The sequence below is a fragment of the Hemitrygon akajei genome, chromosome 2 (genome assembly GCF_048418815.1).
Source record: "Hemitrygon akajei chromosome 2, sHemAka1.3, whole genome shotgun sequence".
In the NCBI taxonomy this organism is placed as follows: Eukaryota; Metazoa; Chordata; class Chondrichthyes; order Myliobatiformes; family Dasyatidae; genus Hemitrygon; species Hemitrygon akajei.
In genome coordinates, this window is record NC_133125.1 from 104626184 (window position 1) to 104639023 (window position 12840).

The 12840-nt window shown below is 38.9% G+C and overlaps 1 protein-coding gene across 4 annotated transcripts in view; it reads right to left on the bottom strand.

Moving 5' to 3' along the window:
* The window catches only part of cacnb4a (calcium channel, voltage-dependent, beta 4a subunit), a 441145-nt gene that overhangs the window by 25732 nt on the left and 402573 nt on the right, over positions 1–12840 (bottom strand). The window lies entirely within an intron of this gene.

Below are 12840 nucleotides of genomic sequence, written 5' to 3' on the forward strand. Positions count from 1 at the left end.
AGCACTCCAAAGACTACTCATTCACCTGGTAATTCGACATACCACAGGGGCTCTCTTTCCCTAATAAGGGAAAAAGAGGTGTGTCCGTTTCACAGCGAGAAGGGGAGACTTAACAAACAGCTCGCTGATTTCTGATGTCAAAAGTCCAATGCGTCTTCGCACCAACACGCCCAAAGTGAGTGTTAATCACCGCTGTCTCTGAGCTGCATTCATGCATACGCAGACATATCAGGTCAAAGGGGTAAGTTAAACAGAAGGAAATCTGCCGATGCTGGAAATTCAAACAACACACACAAAATGCTGATGGAATGCAGCAGGCCTGGCAGCATCTATAGGGAGAAGCGCTGTTGACGTTTCAGGTCAGGACGGGTCTCGGCCCAAAATGTCGACAGCGCTTCTCCCTATAGATGCTGCCTGGCCTGCTGCATTCCACCAGCATTTTGTGTGAGTTGCAAAGGGGTAAGTTTCCTGGTTTGCAATCAACCCCAGTCTTTAGCTCCAATTATACCATCATTGAGCTGCATTTTAAATTCAATCCGCAATCGGATCTGAGGAATGGCTGCTGTTGAAATTAATATTTGCTACATTCCATCACTCCAGAATACACTCTAACAGTTAGTGTAACACTTTACAGCCCCCAGGGTTCAATTCCCACCGCTGCTTGTAAGGAGATTGTACGTGTGGGCTTCCTCCAGCTGCTCCAGTTTCCTTCCACATTCCAGAGACATATGGTCAAAGTTAGAAAGTTGTGGCATGCTACTTCGCTGCGAGAAGCACAGTGACATTTGCAGATTGTCTTCAGCACATCTTGGACAAATGTTGGTCACTGATACAAAAGGAATGCATTTCACTTTATGTTTCAGTGTTTCAACATACATGTCACAAATAAAGCTAATTTTTACTTTATCTTTCTTTTTCTTTCCACTAATTTGTTTCTCTCTCTAAAGTTGCTATGCGATCTGTTTTTATTTACCCAGCACAGTTCATCCAATCTCATAAGTACTAACAGTAGTTACATTGCTGGTATATTTAAATATTTGCTCATTAATTATCTCAAGATGTTATATTTGACTTTCCTTAATAGTAAAGTTGTTGGCTGTCAAGGATTGATAGCTCAGCTCTCTCATGTGGAGGTGGGTCAATACATGGGTGTGGTATGAATGTTGATAGCCACCTAAAATTTGCCCAGGTTTTGGACTAATTTATTATTTGAGGTACCATAAATGGAAATTGTCCAACTGTCATCAAAATTCCCACTTTGACCTTATGACCATGGGAAAATCATTGATGCAGCAGCTTAAAATAATTGAAGCTCAGGATATTACCCTGAATGAATCCTACAAAGGACTGAAAATCAAAAGTAGATATCCAAAGCAACAACAGAAAATGTTGGAAGTGGCCAGTCAACATCTGGAGAATGAGCAACATACACAAAATGCTGAAGGAATTCAGCTGGTCATGTATCATTTATGCAAAATGAATAAACAGTCAATTATTTGGGCCTAGACCCTTTTTCAGGACTGGAAAGGAAGGAGAAAGGTGCCAAAATAAACAAGTGGAGGGAAGGGAAGGAAGACAAGCTAGAAGATGCAAATCAGGGTGAGTACGTGGTCAAAGAGTTGGAGGCCAGGAGAGATCATAGAGGGGTAGCAGTGAGAGAGAGTCTCACTGAACCCCCATCAAAGAGATTTAAACTTCATCAGGTTAGGCAACCCTCGAAGAAACTTCACAGTAGAGCAGCAAATCATAGACACAAGATATCCTACATGTTGTGTATTTAATATTTCAATAATATCTGAGTAATTTTGTATATATATTGTTTGATTAAGCATTCTTGTTCTTTTAAATAATTCATCATTGTCACGGTCCCTTCTGGCAATCACCTACCTGGTTATTTTCCTCAGGAATTGGGCCTCAGTCACCTCATTTAGTTCCCAATTATTCCCAGGTTCCACTAACTACAAACACCTGCTTTCCATCGGCAAATGCAGTATAAAAATCCTGTGACCACAACTAGAAGGTGCCAGTTTGTTGGTTGACTTGTGTATGAGTAACCTCGTTCCATGGTTCTTAGGACTATCAGTTCTAGTCTAGCATTGTTCCTGAATTCTCTACGAAGACCAAGACTCAGGGTAAAGACTCCCTTGGCACCAATTCCGCGCTTGCTACGACCGTAACACCTCCCTACTCGGCCTCTGCGCCTGTGTTCAGTACTTGGGTCTGTTCCACTGCCACGTCCTTATAACCCCTGATTGTTACATGTAAAAATATGTTAATTGCATATGTCATCATACTACCACGTAACATGTACACATCTTGCTTGGTTAAACATGGTTAAGCATGCATTTTGGACTCCCATTCCTTTGAATTACTTTAATGTTTTGAAGTTACAAAACATACTATTGGCAATGAGGTATTTTTAACATGAACCCAAGATGGCTACTAACCTATTTAAGCATGGCAAGACATTCAAATTCAAAGAAAAGCACAGCGAAGGACAGTTGAGTTGTTAAAAAAGCAGTGCAGCACGTGTCTTCAGAAGGCAAGACACAATCAAGTTTTTAAGAAAAATCAGAAATGAATTCACAGGTTCATTAAGAGTGAGTACCGGTTGATAATAATCATTAAAAAAGACAGAAATGGCTGGTTCTGTTGGAAAGATTGGCATGTTTCATGGCTGACTGAGTAACTGGATTTTGTATACTGAGCTAATTCAGCAATATTTTGAAGCAAGTGAAAGAGGCAATGAGAAACGTGTACCAATTTTTTTGAGTGTATTGGGTTTAAAGGCATAGAGCTTGCTTCAAATTTGACTGCTCCAACCAAACAGGCAGAAGTGATCTATGCTGATAGTGTTTAAGAGATGCAGAAAAACTTAGAACAAAAGCCATTGTTGATTGCAGAACATTTACATTTCATAAACTGAATCAAAAAGAAGGGCAGTCCATTTCAGTGTACGTGGATGAATTAAAATGATTGTTTGATCATTGTCAGTTCAGTAATGGACATAATGATACACTGTGAGATCATTAGTTTGTGCAATCTTACAAGAAAGCATTCAATAACAGCTCCTAACTGAAGCACAATTTACATTTAAAAGAGCAGTTGAACTTGCTGTTTCACTAGAAACTGCAGACAGATGTGATTAAGTTGCAGTCAGGAATGAAAGTGAGCGTGAATAAAGTTGCAGCATCTAAATAGAAACCAGCCTGGTCAAACAAATTGTGTTACCATTGTGGGAGGGGTTCACATACACCAAACAAATGCAGGTTTAAAGGTGAAACATGCATAAAATACAACAAAGTAGGTCACATGCAAAGATCACGTCAGGCAGCCAAAAATAAATGGACTGCACAGAGAATAGAAAAAGATCAAAAGTCAAGTTGCAGTTTCAAAAAGAGCACTAATCTACATGTTATTGGTGAAAAAATTTGATAATGATGAGAGTGAGACAGGATTGTGTAGCTTTAAGATTACAATGTGAAAATTAACAATTGAGAAGCAACATGCCTTACATCAGAAGTGAATGGGAAATTAATTAAAATCGAATTGGACACTGGCTCATCTGTTTCAATCATTCCACAAAATAAGTTTGAATGGCATTTCAAAAATACCAAACTGAAGTCTGCAGATATTCAATGAAGAACCTGTACTAGAGTAATAGCTCCTGTGGGAATGACATTTGTAACAGTGAAACACAACAAACAACCCTGTGCTTGCATGTGGTAAAAACAGAAGGGTCAGCATTGTGGAGGTGTGATTGACTGAGACAGTTACAACTTGATTGGAGATCCATCCAGCATTTGCATGCCACATCCCCTGCAATGAAGCCATCTGGAAACAAATTATGAAAGATAATATTGGATGATGCCACAACTGTCTCTATGTCGAAAACCATGAGCCATTGCCGAACAGAAGGCAAACAAGTGTTGATGCCAACATTTGTGCCTCTGGTTGGAAAGCATATTGGACCAAAGAAGGACCATGCTGCGCAGAGGAAGCATGAAAGTGACAAAATCAATGATCCGAAAACAACAGTTTTTATAGGCAACATATCTGAGAAAGCTTCCGATATGTTAATCAGGCAGTTACTTGTGAAATGTGGCTTGGTTTTCAGCTGGAAGAGAGATCAAGGAGCTTCAGGAAAGTTGCAAGCATTCGGCTTTTGTGAGTATGAAGAACCAGAATCTGCTCTGTGTGCATTAAGATTATTGCATGAACTTCAATTGGGAGATAAAATGCTGTTTGTAAAAATAGATGCAAAGACCAAAGCCCAGCTGGATGAGAGGAAGGCCAAAGAGAAAGGAGTCAATGGAGATATGAAAACAAAGGATTCATCAGATGACACTCTGGATGAGGAAACCAATAAGAAAGATCAGATCATAAAGGGAGCAAAAGAAGAATCATTAAGAGAATACTCTTCTGAACTAAGTGGACCTTCCCAAGATTAAGATACACAAACTAGAAGGAGAAAAAGGGGGAAAGAGATGGAGAGAAAGAATGTGAACAAGAAAGAGAGAAGGATTGTAAGAAAGAAAAAGGGATTGAAGTAGATCCAGAAAGAGAAAAGGAGAAGTAAGAGAGTCAACTCCAACAATCACCACGGAGGAGGCCCAGGAAATGAGATTGTTTCACAGCCACAAGGCTCACCTGCCAAGCAGAGGGATTCCCCTGGGCAGGGAAGACATTATCCCACAAAAGTAAGAAAGCCTTCATAACAATTAAATCTTTTGACCTGAATGGGACAATTTAAAATTTACTATCCTTTGCATGTCTGTAGAGTAAATGTATTATATAATACCATGTATATAGTTGAGATGCATTCTCTATTGAGTTTGAGTTTATAGCTAAGCAGGAAGGAGTGCTGTATATTTAATCTCAATAATATTTGAGCAATTTTGTGTATATATATATACATATATATATATATATATATATACACACACACATATATATACACATAGTTTGATTAAGTATTCTTGTTCAAATAATTCATTGTTTAAATAATTCATTGTGAATTATATTTAAAAATACGTGAATTGCATACATCATCACACTACCATGTGATACGTACATGCCTCACTTGAAGTAAACATGAAATTAGACCCACATTTTCAATTCCAGTGTCTTCCTTTGAATTAGCTTAATGCCTTTGAAGTTACAAAACCTAACACTACAGATGCCAGAAATCCAAAGCAACACACACAAAATGCTTGCGGATGATCTTCCTGTTTTAGATAACTTTTCCACTGTCCATTGTGGTAAGGGAAGGTGTAACTTAGAAAAGATCTTTGAGAATTCAGCTGATTATTTTCATGAGACTGACCAAGGTACTGGTAAGAAACACTAGCATTATCTCAGATGGAGTTTAAGAATAACCCATCTGAGATGTGCAACTAGACTAAAAAGCAGGAAGAGCTGCTCAACACCAGACTTCCTTAAAATGAGCAGAATCTACGCATGCTACAGCTGTATACCCATTGGTGCTGCCCTCCAGTGTTCGCTCAGTGGAAAAGAAGCTGGATTGCGTACATCTGCAACTGCACTAGCATGTGACGAGGAACTGCTGCACCATCAATCTACAGGCCATGACACTCAGGAACTTGGGCTACATATGTGTTTCTTTGGATTGTATGTTTTCTGCTATTGTATCTATACTGTATGTGTTGTATGGTGTGTGTGACCGTTGATACTGTGTTTTGCACCTTGACCCCAGAGGAATGCTGTTTCGTTTGGCTGTAGTCATGTGTATGGTTGAATGACAATTCAACTTGAATGAAAGTTAATCTCGAAGTTAAGAGATCAAGGGACAAGTATCCAAGAGTTATGGTGAAATTACACGGTACTGAATGGAGAGGTGATGTTGCCAGAAATATGACTGAAGTGCAAGTTGGTAATGCAAAGAAAGGAGATGTAACAGAAAAATAATATATTATGAGCAGATTTGGAAAGTTGTGGGATTACAGAGCTGAACATTCAAATGTCTGTTAGCAAAAGCTGAGCATGTGTTTGCTGTGCTACAGTTTCAGTGAAGTGACAGAAATTCTGCTTTGCAATAGCAGTGAGAACCTCGGACAAGACAGGTCCGCAATGAAATAGTCAGTGGACTTCAGTAGGATGAGCAAAACACAAAATCCATCAGGGAGGTGGCTACGTAGCATCTGCACCTGGCTCAAAGCAAAAGTTACTACCTCCAAGCAGCTGTGGAGATAAGTCTCTACCAAAGGAGGTTTAAGGTGCCCCTTCCCTCTGCTAGCCTGCAGGTCACCTTTGGGTAATTTGTAGTACCTTCTTAGCCCCCTCACCCCTCAATCAGGGTTGAAAGCATTGATAATGTCTGAGGTCCCTGTCTTGCAAAGACTCTGCTCCCAGAAGGCAGAAATGGAGAACCAATCCTGTTGAAAATTTGCCAAGGACAATCATGGTCACGGAGGCCATGGTCACCCATGTAACAATGGCACGTAACAACGATGAGGTACAAGAGGAATCCACTGATAAGATGGAAGGTGTGAAGCTTGGCAGTAGGTATTGTAACAAATTCCATTTAGTTGATTCAGATAATGTTGCTACAGTGGATGGGATATCACAAGCTTTGTGAAAGAGCCAGATGCCCACAAGACAAGGGTTACTAAATGGATGCTTTGAAGGTTCATTGGTGGACTCTTCTGCCACAAAAGCTGCAGAGATCCCCAGCATATTAATTGAGGCCTGAATATATCAATGTTGGCTTTATACAGTGTAGCCAGAGTGTGGTAAGGAAGGTTGAACATTGTAACTCCTGTGCTTCAGGTATTGGAAAGAATTCAGAGAGGGAAGTTCAAAGGTAATGATGTTCTAACCTCGAAAGGGTAGAGCAGAGAAGAGAACTGTTCAGTGTCCACTGGAAGCCAAGAGTATGGAAACATAAAGATCTTTCAATTGATTTAGTTTAGAAAATGTTGACATTGGGTTTATGTTAGAGAAAATAATGAAAATAATGTATAATTGCAGTTACAATAGTGACTAATGAGAATTATTAGTCTACATTAGATTTTGCACTACATTTGATGTTCAGGAAAATATGTCATACAATATATTTATGATTCTGCACAGTTAAAGTAACAGTTGTAACATGAGTAGATATGAAACTTGTGCAGACCCTCCCTGGGTTAATAACATCAGACTTACGAACGCACCTTCTTACGAGCGAGCTTACATTATTATTAAATTTAAAAGTCCGCATTTGTACATTCAGATTCAGATTGTTTATTGTCATTTAGAAACCACAAATGCAATGCAGTTAAAAAATGAGACAACGTTCCTCCAGAATGATATGACAAAACAGACTACACCAGAAAATCCACATAACGTTTGGCAATCCCCAATCCAGAGTCCAGAGAGTCCAGAGATATTAATATCGCGCTACCGTCTAGTGCGTTCCCCGGAAAGGAGCTCCAAATCCACCAGACGAACAAGAGCAAAAACTAAAGCTACAAGACCTGCACAAAACTACATAGTTACAACATATAGTTACAACAGTGCAAACAATAGCATAATTGATAAAAAACAGACCATGGGCACAGTAAAAAATAGTCCAAAGTTGTTAAAGGACTATAAGTTCAAAAGAAATCACCACACAGTTTCCACAAGTCCCCAGGGTCCCGACAGACTCGCCATCCTACGCCGACGGCAGAAGGGAATACCCCCGCTATGGACTTCCATGGCGCTGCCCGACTCAGCCTCGCAGACGCAGCTCACAATGAAAGTGACCTGACTGCAGCGGACTCCGAGTCTGTCGAACCTCCGAGCCAACAACCATCCCCTCTGGCACAGCTTCTCCGAGCACCATCCTCTGCCGAGCGTATTAAAACGGTCCCGCCAATGGCCATCGGCAACGCAACCCCGAGGACTGGGGGCCTGTTCTTCCCAGCAGAGTCCCGGACCTCACAGCATCAGCAGCAATGAAGAAGGTCTTCCTGGAGATTTCCCGATGTTCCTCTGTGCTCCCACGTCCGTTTTCAATCGATTATGATTGCGCACAGCACCCCACTTCACAAATAACAGATAATCAGCTCCGGAGTGGCCGCTGCAAGCTGCGTCACGCTGCCATCTTGGAAATTCATACCTTGGACCTTGGGGTTCAAATCCATACATCCCTCAAGGTCGCTGTACTGGTTCATAGGGTAATTAAGAAGGCCTATGAGATGCTAGGCTTCATTTACAGGGGGATTGAGTTCAAGAGTAGAGAGGTCATGTTGCAACTCTACAAATCTCTGGTGAGACCGCACTTAGAATATTGTGTTCAATTCTGGTCACTTCATTATAGGAAAGATGTGGAAGCTGTGGAGAGGGTGCAGAGGAGATTTACCAGGATGTTGCCTGGTTTGGAGAACAAGTCATATGAAGCAAGGTTAACAGAGCTGGGACTTTTCTCTTTGGAGCATAGAGGAATGAGAGGGGACTTGATAGAGGTCTACAAGACTATGAGAGGCATAGATAAGGTGGATAGTCAGTACCTGTTTCCCAGGGCACCAATAGCAAACACCAGAGAGCATATGTACAAAATTAAGGGAGGGAAGTTTAGGGGAGACATCAGGGGTAAGTTTTTTACACAGAGGGTTGTGAGTGCCTGGAATGACTTGCCAGGGATGGTGGTGGAGGCTAAAACATTAGGGGTATTTAAGAGCCTCTTGGACAGGTACATGGATGAAAAAAAAATGGAGGGTTATGGGGAAGTGTGGGTTTAGTACTTTTTTTTAAAGGATTATATGGGTCGGCACAACATGGAGGGCTGAAGGGCCTGTACTGTGCTGTGGTGTTCTATGGTTCTATGGTTCATTCCTACAAACGGCAGAACTAGTTTCCTCTTTCTCTCTACTTTCGGCAATTGTTCTTTCCAATCAGTCTATGAGCTTTCGATGGCACTCATTACAATACTGTGGAGGTATGGTTGCTATAAGATGTGTTTCTTTAAAATTTTCAAATTTATGGACAAAATATGGAGATGTAGACATCTTTAAAAATGGAGCCAGTTTATTACTCAGGATTGGCCTTAATAAATAAATTAAATAAATAAAATAAATTATCTTAATTCTCAGCACACATGATTAAATTCCTGTGAAATTCAAATCTATAATGACTCAGCTTGAAGAAATATAATTCAGGTGTGTTCGATCGTATGATTATTTTCACTTGTTTATTAAGATCATACCGCAACAATTTATAATTTTGATCTTACAATGCACCTATTCCAAATAACTAGAAAGGAAAATCATGAGAACAGGAATGATCATTTTCTTGACTCCTTACCTCTGATATAATATTCTCTATCATATTGCATTCAAGTACTATGTTTAATGTTTGATTTGAAACTCTTTTGTCCCAGTGAAATTAAAATCCACAATAATCATTCTACTGTTCTCTTGATGCAAATCAGTGTCCGTACCAGCAATGGATACTAAAGGGATGTTCAGTTTAACTTGTAGCATAGAGGTATAGTGAGATGGCTAAAGAAATTAATATATGTAAACATGTATAAATTCATGTTTATTTAGATTTTGGATTTGTATAATAACAGCTATTCGAACAAACAAACTCCTCTGTTAGAAACCAAGCATGAGTATGATGTGCCTTCAGATCCAATCCAATAATAATTCAAAGTCAAAAAGTACATTCGGTCCTTTATTAAACAACTAGCAAAAGAATCTTGAAGTGATAAACAAATGAAACTAAAACTAGCGATATTAAATGAAACTAAGCGAATTTAAGTGGAATTAAGTGAAGTTAAGGGGTCAACAAAAAGATATCACACCTGGCTGTCTCTAACTCTAACTGACTGAATCTAACTAAAGACAAAGCATGAACATGTAATTAAACTCTTTGCTTTTACCACGCCCCACTCATGTGACCAGCTACAATAATAAATGTGCAATATGAAATACAACACAGATAGAAAACAGATACATAGCTCCTACAGTAAGGTTAATGGAATTATTTTATATATGCAAATAGCTAATAGTTGATAAATTTAGAATATAGGTTTGTTCATTATTTAAAAGTAACTTTGTGACTTATGTTAGAGCCTTTGATAAAAATGCACAATAATTGGTACAAATTTCGATAAACTATTGTAATAAGAATTGATATTTGAGCATTGTCTGCCTTTTGTAAGGATTTACAGTATAGTTGGTAGTTCAAGTTCAAAAAGTTCTAAGTAAATTTATTATCAAAGTACATACATGGCACTATATAGTACCTGGAGATTCATTTCTTACAGACATTCACAGTAAATGGAAACATAATAGAATAAAAATCACACATGACGGAGACAGACAAATAACCAATGTTTAAAAGACAACAAGCTGCAAATACAAAAAGGAAATAAATAATAATGATAAATTATGCTGAATTATTCTGAAGTAAAAGAGGAAACTGAAAGACTTTGGAACATGAACAGGGTAAACATTGTCCTGATAGTAATATCAACAACTGGTATCATCCCAAAGGCACTACCCTATAGCATTAAACAATTAGGATTACACAGCAATACCTATGTACTTTAAATCTTCAGAAAGCCACAATGCTAAACACCACTAGAATAGCCCGAAAGTTCCTAGCAATCGAGAAATGAGTGTGCTTGGCTATGCCTGTACCTTAGGTTTTACCAGCTTCAGCTGAGAAAAAAAAACAAACACAATAACAATAAATAGGCGATAAATATCAAGAACCCGAGTTAAAAGTGAGTCCATAGGTTGTGGTATCAGTTTAGTGCTCGGGTGAGTAAAATTATCCCCTTTGGTTCAAGAACCTGATGATTGAGGGGTAATGAGTATTCCTGAAGCTGGTGGTGTGAGCGACACCTGTAACAGCAATCCATGTAGATGTGCTCACTGGTGGGGAGATCTTTTCATTAGACCATAAGAACGTAAGACAAGTGTTAGGTATTTAATATTTTAGTAATATTTGAGTATCTTGTATATATACTGAATATTGTTTGATTAAGCATTCTTGTTTGTTTAAATAATTCATTGTGGGTTAGATGTAAAAATACTTGAATTGTATATGTCAACACACTACTGCGTGATACATGTGCACCTCACTTAAATTAAACTGAAAGTTAGATCTGCATTTTCAAACTCCCATGTCTTTCTTTGAATTAGTTTAATGCTTTGAAGTTACAAAGCATAATATTTCTAGGAGGTATTTTTAAAATGAACCCGAGATTGGTTACTGATAACTATTTAGTGTTCATTTTAAAAATACCTCCTCAAAAGCACAGTGAGACATTTGAACTACGGCAACATGGTGAGTAAAAAATGCAGCCCAGCATGTCAGAAACATCGAGTTTAAAAAAAAGATGCGATAAACAGAAGAATGCAGTGTTCATAAAGAGTGAGTACTGGGTGATAATAACCATTAATAAAACTCAGAAATGTGTGGTTACGGTGGAAAGATTGATGAGTTTGATTATACAGTGGGTAATTAGATCATTAGGCTTCATATGCAGAATCAAAAAGAAGGGGAGTCCATTTCAGCATACATGGCTGAATTGAAGAGATTGTCTGAGCATTGTCAGTTTGTCAATAGGCTTAATGATGCACTAAGAGATTGTTTAATTTGTGGCATCTTAAAAGAAAGCATTCAAAAATGTCTCTTAACTGAAGCACAACTTACATTCAAAGAGCAGTTGAAATTGCTGTTTCAATGGAAACCCCAGACTGAGATGCAATTGAGTTACAGTCAGGAATTAAAGTGAGCATGAATAAAATTGATGTGTCTGAACAGAAACTGGCTTGGCCAAACAAATTGCATTGCCATTGTAGCAGGGGCTCACATACATCAAACAAATGCAGGTTTAAAGGCAAAACTTGCAGAAGATATAATGAAGTAGGTTGCATATGAACAGCATGTCGAGCAGACCAAATTAAATGGACTGCTCAGGGAAGAGTAAAAAGGCAAGTTGCAGTTTCAAAAAGAGCACTAAGGGTTTTGAAAGAGGAAGATGAAGAGATTGTGGAGGCATTAATTACTAGATCAGAGGACTGAGATATTGAGAGTGTCACTCCATTCGTTAAGAGGGGAGGGAGGCAAAAGAAAGGAAATTATTGGCCAGTTAGCCCAACTTTAGTGGTTGGAAACTCCTGCTGGAGTCTATTATTATGGATGAGATTTTCAGGTACTTGAAGGCACATGATAAAGTAGGGCAAAGTTATCATGGTTCCATAAAAAGTAATCTTGCCTGATAAATCTGTTGGAATTCTTTGAGGAAATAAAAAGCAGGATAGACAAAGAAGAGTCAGTGGATGTTGTTAATTTGGATTTTCAGAAGAAATTTGACAAGAACAGGGTGGGAGGAACCCTTAATCAGGTTGGCTGCTTTCCCAGTTTGCATTTGTGTTCCCATACCAGACCATGATGCAATCAGTCAGTATACTCTAAGTTTTAGATGACATGGTGAATCTGTGTAAACTTCTAAGAAAATAGAGGCATTGCCACGCCTTCTATGTAGTTCCATGCTGAACCCAGGACAAATCGTCTGAAATTATAACACCAACAAATTTAACGTTGCTGACTGTCTGCATGGTTGATCCCCTGATGAGGACAGGCTTATGCTTATAGTTCCTACACCTGTAGTCAATAATCAGCTCTTTGGTTTTGCTGACACTGAGTGAGATGTCACTTTTGCAGCAACGCTCAGCCAGATTCTCATTCTCCTATATGCTGATTTGTCAGTTCTAACTGTGGTATATTTCCTGTGGTATAAAAATTCATATTTGTGTGTTGACTGCCTTCTGTAAGGATGCTTATTGTTGGTAGCTCTATCATCGTTACCTTTCCTGTGGCATTGCTTTGACACCTCAT